Below are 8,539 nucleotides of genomic sequence, written 5' to 3'. Positions count from 1 at the left end.
AGAACCTGCAGGTAGAGGCAGCCTTTTGGCCGCCTAAACTGTCCCCGAAAGTTCTGACTTTTGGATCTATGAGGGACCTTCAGCCGCTGAACCTGCCGCCAAAAGTTCCCTGCCCAGTCTTTCCCTGCTTGTTTTATATACATGTTTCTGCTAGTTTTGTAGAGTTTTGGAGGCTGCATGTATAGGACAAAATCAGATTCTGCCTTACTAGAGAACCCAAGTTCAGCCGTCGAACCTGCAGGTAGAGGCAACCTTTTGGCCGCCTAAACTGCCCCCGAAAGTTCTGACTTTCGGATCTGTGAGGGACCTTCGGCCGCCGAACCTGCCGTCGAAAGTCCCCTGCCCAGTCTTTCCCTGCTTATTTTATATACATGTTTCTGGTATATTTTTAGGGATATCTTAGGGAGTTGTTTAGAGTTTTGTAAAAGTTATGTTTGGTCCCTTATTAGAGTCCATCTGTGTAGGTTCGGACTTGGGAGACCATAGAGGCTTGCAGTGAGATAGCTACGTCAGTTTTAGGTGAGCGTCAGCCAAAGGTGAGTAGAACTGAACTGATCTATTATTTTAAAGGAATCTAACTTTTTAAGCATGCTCATGCATCACGAATACCATGTATATGTATTAGGTTGTTTGCATTAGAATTCACGAATATAATGCATTGTATAATTTACTATTGTTATGGATGGATATTGGATGATCCACTAGCCCTCAAGTATGATCTGTTATGACGGATATGAAAAGACCAAGGCTGCCCATTTTATGCCCTTGGCACTATGTAAGGGAAAGACCAGGGTTGCCCATTCTACGCCCCTGGCATTATGGATATGTTATGATATGTTTAAGAGGAAGTCCTGAGGAGTATCCGTTGTGGGCTGGACACTATTCGAACTTGTAGAGGGTTATTGGTGACAAATCCATCTTGATCTGAATTGTTTGTGTTGTGATGCATTTCATTCGATCATATGTTTATTGAACTGTTTTTATGTTCTGCTCACTAGGCTCTTGTAGCTTACCCACTTCCCCTAACCCCAGGTTTGCAGGATCAAGGTTAGCTCAGGGAAGTCAGCTGAGTGCTGGTATAGTCCTTTGTAATAGTATAGATGTGGACATGTATTGCTTTATGGTTTTAGAATTATGCTTTGCCCTAGTGTTTGCCCTTGTAACCCCTGTTTACATGATCCTTATGTAAAGGTTTTAAGCTTGAGTTTATGTTTGAATTAAGCTTGAGGCATGTGTTGTTTACCATACTGGAGCATTTGATGAGGGCTCTAGTATGGATTTTATGTTTTCAGTTATGATGCATGCATAGGTTGAGCCTTGGTTCATGGAATGTTTATGTTTTTGTTATATCGTGTGATCATATATAGGATTTTTATAAGGTGTAACAAGATGTATAGGAGGCTTGCTACGGGCTCCGGCGACCTTAAGTCGATCTGAACCCTAGCGCTGGTAGCAGTTCGTTTCCCGAATCGTTACAGAGTGGTATCGGAGCCCTCGGTTCATATGGTCAAACCTAGAGTGTTGGGCTCATAGATGTTTTAGAAGGGCAAGCACATTAGGAAAAATCATGTCCGCTAGGATAAGATGTAGAGTCCTGTCTTGATGAATATATGATGGTGTGTAATGCCATGATTGTATGCATGTGCATTCTTATTATGTTATGTATGATGTGGGTTCATGTGTATCCACATGAACCATATGATGCTAATGTCTATGTGTTAAACGTTGTTTTTCAGAAGACAGGATGCGAGGTTCACGTCGATCTGCACGATTGACCGGAGTTCCACCTGAAAATGAGGGTATGGATGCCCTTCCTCCTACTACTCCGTCAAGAGCACGGTCGAGTAGGACTAACAGAGGTGAAACATCAAGGGACCCTAGAAGGTCTTTTGATGTAAACAAAAGAAGAATAGATCTAGGAAGGATGTCTGCAGATGTTAGGAAACAGTAAGAGATTATCAGAGGAGAGATGGAAGTCTTAGTGTGACTTTTGAAGGAGAGGGTATGAGAGAATCTGAAGGAGGCGCTCAGGCCTCAGGATCTGCCTATCCTCCTCAATACCAACCTTACCCACAAGGACCCGGGTATATGATGGGAGGCACATCGGATTACTCTAGTTACCACCCGTACCCCTCATACACGCCCTATCCTCCCTACTACCCATTGTATCCGCCTTACCCTATGTTTTCACCTCCATCTTATTACCAGAATCCAGCAAACCCTAATCCAGGGAGTGCTGCACCACCTCCTCCACTAGCAGAACCAGTAATTCCTGAAGCCCAACCACCCAAACCTAATCCATCAGCAGGGAGCAAAGTCAAAATGAAAGATTACCTAAAGTTGGACGCTCCTAAGTATAAATAGGGTGATGACCCGTTTGAATACATCAAAGCAGTGAAGATGATAGCCGATAAGTTAGGAGCTAGTGACAGCAGAGCCATTCAGATGGTGGGGTTCACTCTAAAATGCAAGAAGTCAAAGGAGTGGTTCAAGAATTATGTGGACTCGAAACTAGATGGCTTATCTTGGGAACAGTTTACAAATGAGTTTGCAGGATGGGCTTTCCAGACAGTTCCAGGGAGTTGAAGGTAATAGAGTTTGAGCAGTTGAGGCAGACTGAAGAAATGAGTGTGGATGAATATACATATAAATTTCTAAAGTTGCTTCAGTTTGTGGGTCAGGCTTATGACACTGACCAGAGAAGGCTAGGAGGTATACCAAGAGACTTCACTCTAGGTATTCCTCCCTGATCTTAGCAGCAGAGAGAGAGAGAGTTTCCACACTATAGTGGATGCAACCAAAAAAAATGGAGGCTAGTGCCATCATATAGGGAACAGTAAAACAACAGGTGGCATAGCCCTCAGGTTCCAAAACCTCGAGTACATGAAGACTTGATCTCTCTTCTCTGAGTGCAGTTGCCATGGGAAGTAAGAAGTTGAGTAGATCCACTAAGAAGACTAAGAAGAACAAGTTCTGGAACATATTGAAGTCTGGTCTGGGAATGGATAGTGGTTCAAGCTCTGGTTCGGATAGCTCTGGATGCGTAAGGTGTAGTAAGCCGCACAAAAGGCTTTGTCGGTTTGGGATTACAGCTTGTTACAAATGTGGACAAGAGGGGCACATGGCACGTGAGTGTCCCAATGCAGCTAGGATGACACAGTCCCAACAGACAGCTTCTAACAGCGTGGCTCAGCCAGCAGCTTTAGCCACATCACAGGGCAGAGGGCGAGGTAGAGGGAGAGGGACAACCTCTTCCTTAGCATGTTTCCAAGGGGAAGGTCCTTCAGCCCCAGCATGGATCTTCACCATGACATAGCAGGAAGCCAACACATCAAACATAGTGGTGTCAGGTAAACTCACTACTGCGTGTTCTGATGTGTATGCTCTTATGGACCCTAGTGCCTCTCATTCTTTTGTTTCTCCGAGAGCCGTAGACAGTTTGGGTTTGATAGCTTCTAGGCTAAAGTGTCCTCTTTGGATTAGTGGGCCCAAGTGTAATCTATCTGTGGCAGAGTCAGTCTGCCGGTTCAGTCCAGTTATAGTTGAGGATAGGTGCCTTCCAGCCAACCTGGTGGTTCTAGATTTGACTGATTTCGACATCATTCTAGGGATGTATTGGCTCTCTACTCATGGTACTACCTTGGACTGCAGAGAACAAGATGGATCGGAGGTCGTCTTTAGAAGAGACAAGACATGTATGCCTAGAGGTTTGATATCTGCCCTGCAGGCTCATAGGTTGCTTAGGAGGGGTTTTCAGGGGTTTCTTGCACATGTCAGAGAGTTTAATGGTCAAGTTAGGGAACCAGCTTCAATGCCCATAGTCAGAGAGTTTCTCGATATTTTTCCAGACGAGCTACTAGGTTTACCACCTGCTAGGAAAATAGAGTTTGAAATTGAGGTAATGCCAGGAACCAAAACCATCTCTATTCCTCCCTACAGGATGGCACCTGCCGAGTTGAAAGAGTTAAAAGAACAATTGCAAGAATTGGTAGATAAAGGCTTCATCCGACCTAATACCTCATCTTGGGTTGCTCCGGTTTTGTTCGTGAAAAAGAAGGATGGATCCATAAGACTTTGTATCGACTACAGGCAGTTGAACAAATTCACTATCAAGAATAAGTATCTGTTACCAAGGATTAATGATCTGTTTGACCAACTAGCAGGAGACGGTTGTTTCTCCAAGATAGATTTGAGATCCGGGTACCATCTCTATTCCTCCCTTCAGGATGACACCTGCCGAGTTGAAAGAGTTAAAAAAACAATTGCAAGAATTGGTAGATAAGGGCTTCATCCAACCTAATACCTCACCTTGGGGTGCTCCGGTTTTGTTCGTGAAAAAGAAGGATGGATTCCTAAGACATTATATCGACTACAGGCAGTTGAATAAAGTCACTACCAATAATAAGTATCTGTTACCCAGGATTGATGATCTGTTTGACCAGCTAGCAGGAGCCGGTTGTTTCTCCAAGATAGATTTGAGATCTGGGTACCATCAATTGAGAGTCAGAGAAGGAGACGTGCCTAAGATAACTTTCAGGACCAAATATGGGTATTATGAGTTCCTAGTAATGCAGTTCGAGCTGACTAATGCCCTTGCAGCATTCATGGATCTCATAAATAGAGTTTTCAGACAATTTTTGGATCACTTTGTTGTTGTTTTCATTGACGATATCTTGGTGTATTCCAAAAATACAGAGGAGCATGCCCACTATCTGAGGAGAGTATTGAAGATCTTGAGAGAGCATGGCTTATATGCCAAGTTCTCTAAATATGAGTTTTAGTTAGGGAGTATCTCTTTCTTGGGGCATGTAGTATCAGAAAAGGGAATCAAAGTGGACCCTAAAAAAGTAGAAGCTGTAGCTAACTGGTGTAGACCCACTACAGTGATAGAAATTAAAAGCTTTTTGGGTTTGGCAGGTTACTACAGGTGTAATACCCGGCTCGTTCAGGCATCGGAAATCCTACCGTCAGGTGGAATCTCGGATGTCAGATTCGTTTTGCGGGGCATTGCACGGGACACTAAAGGTTTTACAAGGTTTTAGCAAGGTTATGTTTTCAGTGTTTTCCGGTTTTGAAAGACAAGGGAATGAGTTTTGAAGAGAAAAGACCAAGGAGGCAGAATGCAGGTTCGGCCGCCGAAGGTCATGTTCGGCCGCCGAAAGTGCGATAGGTTCGGCTTCCGAAACTTCACGTTAGGCCGCCGAACGTTGCATGGTTTTGCATGCAGTTTCGGCAGCCGAAGGAAGGGCGGTTGGCCACCTATTTAAGCCCCGTTGACTAGCCATGGAGGGTGCTGGAAACTCTCTTTGTGGGCAAGGTGGGGTTTAGGGTCTCCTTGGATGTTTTTATGATGTTGCCTCAAAGCTTTCAAGGTTTTTATGAGTTTTCCCTTGGTTTTGAAAGTTTTGAGAAAAAAAGAGGAAGTTGTGGAGCTTGAAGCTTGAGGAGCTTGGTTTCTCCATGTTTTGAAGCTAGGATCACACCAGCCAAGAGGTAAGTGTTGATCCTTATGTTTTAGAGTGGTTTTCAGCAAGTTTTATGGGGGAAAGGGAAGAGTTGCATGGTGAGGTGTAAAAGAAGGTTTTTGAGGGTTTTTATGCATGAGTATGTTTATGTGTTATGGGTGTTGTTTGTTGGGGTTTTTAGGTAGTTTTGGACCCCTTTGTGCATATATTTGAGTATATGCTTGTTATATGTGTTGAGATGCATGTTGAGTGAGGTTTGGGGGAGTTGTGCATGAGGTGAGCTAGGTTCTGCCTACCTGGCGAATCCAGCTTCGGCCGCCGAAAGCAGGTTCGGCCGCCGAACGTGGTGAGGAGGTGGTTTCGGCTGCCTCAACCTGCCCCCGAAGGATTGGACTTTCGTCTCTGGAGGGGAGGTTCGGCCGCCGAAGGTGCCGCCGAAGGTTGAGACTTTCGTCTCTGGAGTGTGGTTTGGCCCCCGAACCTTACCCCCGAAGGCTTCGGCCGCCGAAAGAGGAGATTCGGCCGCCGAAAGTAGGCGAGTTTCGTCTCTGGAGAGGACATTCGGCCGCCGAACCTGCCGCCGAACGTGTCCTGCCCAGCCTTCTTTTGCCTGCTTTGCATGATTGTTCTAGGATCTTTTAAGGGGTTTTTGGGAAGGTGTGTAGGGAGTTGTGTTAGAGTTATGTTAGCACTGTTCGACGCCTCATTCGAGTCCATTTGTGTAGGCGTGGACCCGACAGTTCAGGGAGGTCGTCAGGATTAGCAGTGACAGAGTCAGTACAGTTTCTGCCAGAGGAGCAGAGGTGAGTAGAACTAAACATAAGATTTTATAATAAAATAACAGAATGTTTGAGCATAGTTCATGCATCATGGATGCCATGATATGTATTAGGGTGATTGCATTAGAATCACGAATATGGTGCATTGCATTATCCTTGTTTGTGCGGATTGGACCAAGGCGACATCAATAGCCCGTCGAGGGTGTAATACCCGGCTAGAATCCGGCATCGGGATTCCTGCCCTCCGGCGGAATCTAGAGTGTTGGATCTCTCTAGAAGGGGTAAAATGTGTTTTCTAAAATGTTTTCACATGCTTTCATGGTTTTAAAGGGAAATGAATTGAGTTTTGAAAAGGAAAAGACCAAGGAGGCAATTGCCAGGTTCGGCCGCCGAAAGTGAAGTTCGGCCGCCGAACATGGAAAGGCTTCGGGAGCGCCTTTGGCCTCCGAAAGTCTTGTTTGAACGAGCCAAGGTTCGGCCGCCGAAAGTCAAGTTCGGCCGCCGAACTTGCATGAGTTTAGGGGGCACGTTAGGCCGCCGAAGGTCTTCGACCAGGCCACCTATAAAAGGCCCTCAGATCGGAAATGGGAGAGTTTTCTCCCCATTCTCGAGCTCAGGTGAGTTTTGTCCTCCCTTGGCCGTTTTCATGTTCTTTCTTCATCTCCTTCATGTTTTCATGAGTTCCATGGTTATTTTGAAGAGTTTTAAAGCTTAAACGGAGTTTTGGGAGCTTGGAGCTTTTGGAGCTTGGATTCTCCACATCTCCAAGGTTCGGATCACACCAACCCTCGATCTCCAAGAGGTTAGTGTAGATCTCTGCTTTTCTTTATGTTTTAATGAAGTTTTAAGTAAGTTTTATAGAGTTTGATGTTTGAGTTTGGGTAGAAATGCATGTTTAAGGATTATGTGGGTTTTTGTGCTAATGTATGTTATAAGTATGATTAAATGATGTTTTGTTGGGGTTTTAAGTTAGTTTATGCCCCTTTATGCATGTGGGAGTGAGTATGCATGATTGGGAGAGAGTATGTGAGGATTTGGGTATATTTGAGTTTGGTTTTTGGCTTGGCAGAATCGGACCTGTCGTCCAGAGGGGACCAGGTTCGGCCGCCGAAAGGAGTTTCGGCCGCCGAACCTGCATGGGAGGCAGCCTTTCGGCTGCCGAACGTGCCCCCGAAGGAGGGACTTTCGTTTCTGTCCCAGGGTTTCGGCCGCCGAACCTACCCGAGTTTCGTCTCTGGAAGGGACTTTCGGCCGCCGAAGGTGCCGCCGAAAGTGCCCTGTCCAGCCGTTTCTTGGGTGTTTTCCATGCATGTTTAAGTGATGTTTAAAGGGGTTTTTGGGGAGTTGTTTATGAGTTGTTAGAATGTGTTTGGCACCTCATTCGAGTCCACCTGTGTAGGATCGGACCCGAGGGATCGAGGAGGCCAGTAGTGCTAGCAGTTGCAGAGTCAGTCAGCGTCTGCCAGGAGGTGAGTAGAACTAAACCTAATCTTTTATGTACGAAATCGAATGCCTAAAGCATACTCATGCATCATGATTATATGTAATAGGATGATTGCACTAGTTTCACGAATGTGACGCATTGCATTATTTGATGTTGATTCAGGAGGTTCGGACCAAGGCGACTTCAATAGCCCATATCTGTCATTGAGTCTTGGGTGAGTCTTTTGAGAGCCGGACAAGTACATATAGGAAAGTCCTTGTGAGCTCTCTGTGGACTAGGCACCTTGTCATGTATGTGAAAGTCCTGTGTGAGCTCCTTTGGGGGAGCCGGGCACCGACAGAGGGATTTTTGAGGTCATGTCTGATCCTTGAGAGTAAAGGATGCTAGCAAAGAAAGGAACTCTCAGAAACACTCCGTGGGGAATATTTAGTTGCATGAGCCCCGAGACGGACCAGAGACAGTTATGTGATTTCTTTGTGATATGACGCATTTCATGAGAGCATGTAATTAATGAACTGTTTTCTATGTTTCTACTCACTGGGCTTTTTAGCTCACCCCTCTCCCCTAACCCCAGTGTTGCAGGTTTAAGTCAGAGCTCAGAAGTCAGCAGGGTAAAGATTAAGAGACGTGTGTTTTATGTAATAGTTTATGTTTATGTATCAGTTTAGTAGTTTTAGAAGTGGACATGTAATATAAGTTGATGTAATGTAAATTGAGATAATGTATGTAACTGATAGTAGAGTTTATGTTTATGGATTAGAGTGTGCTTGGCCCTATAGACTGGTTAATCCCTGTTGATGCATGGTTATGTAATGTTTTTATGTTGAGTTGAGAACCAGGCTTGTTGTATG

The sequence above is a fragment of the Manihot esculenta genome, chromosome 1 (genome assembly GCF_001659605.2).
Source record: "Manihot esculenta cultivar AM560-2 chromosome 1, M.esculenta_v8, whole genome shotgun sequence".
Classification (NCBI taxonomy): Eukaryota; Viridiplantae; Streptophyta; class Magnoliopsida; order Malpighiales; family Euphorbiaceae; genus Manihot; species Manihot esculenta.
Note: the sequence above shows the minus strand (reverse complement) of the source record.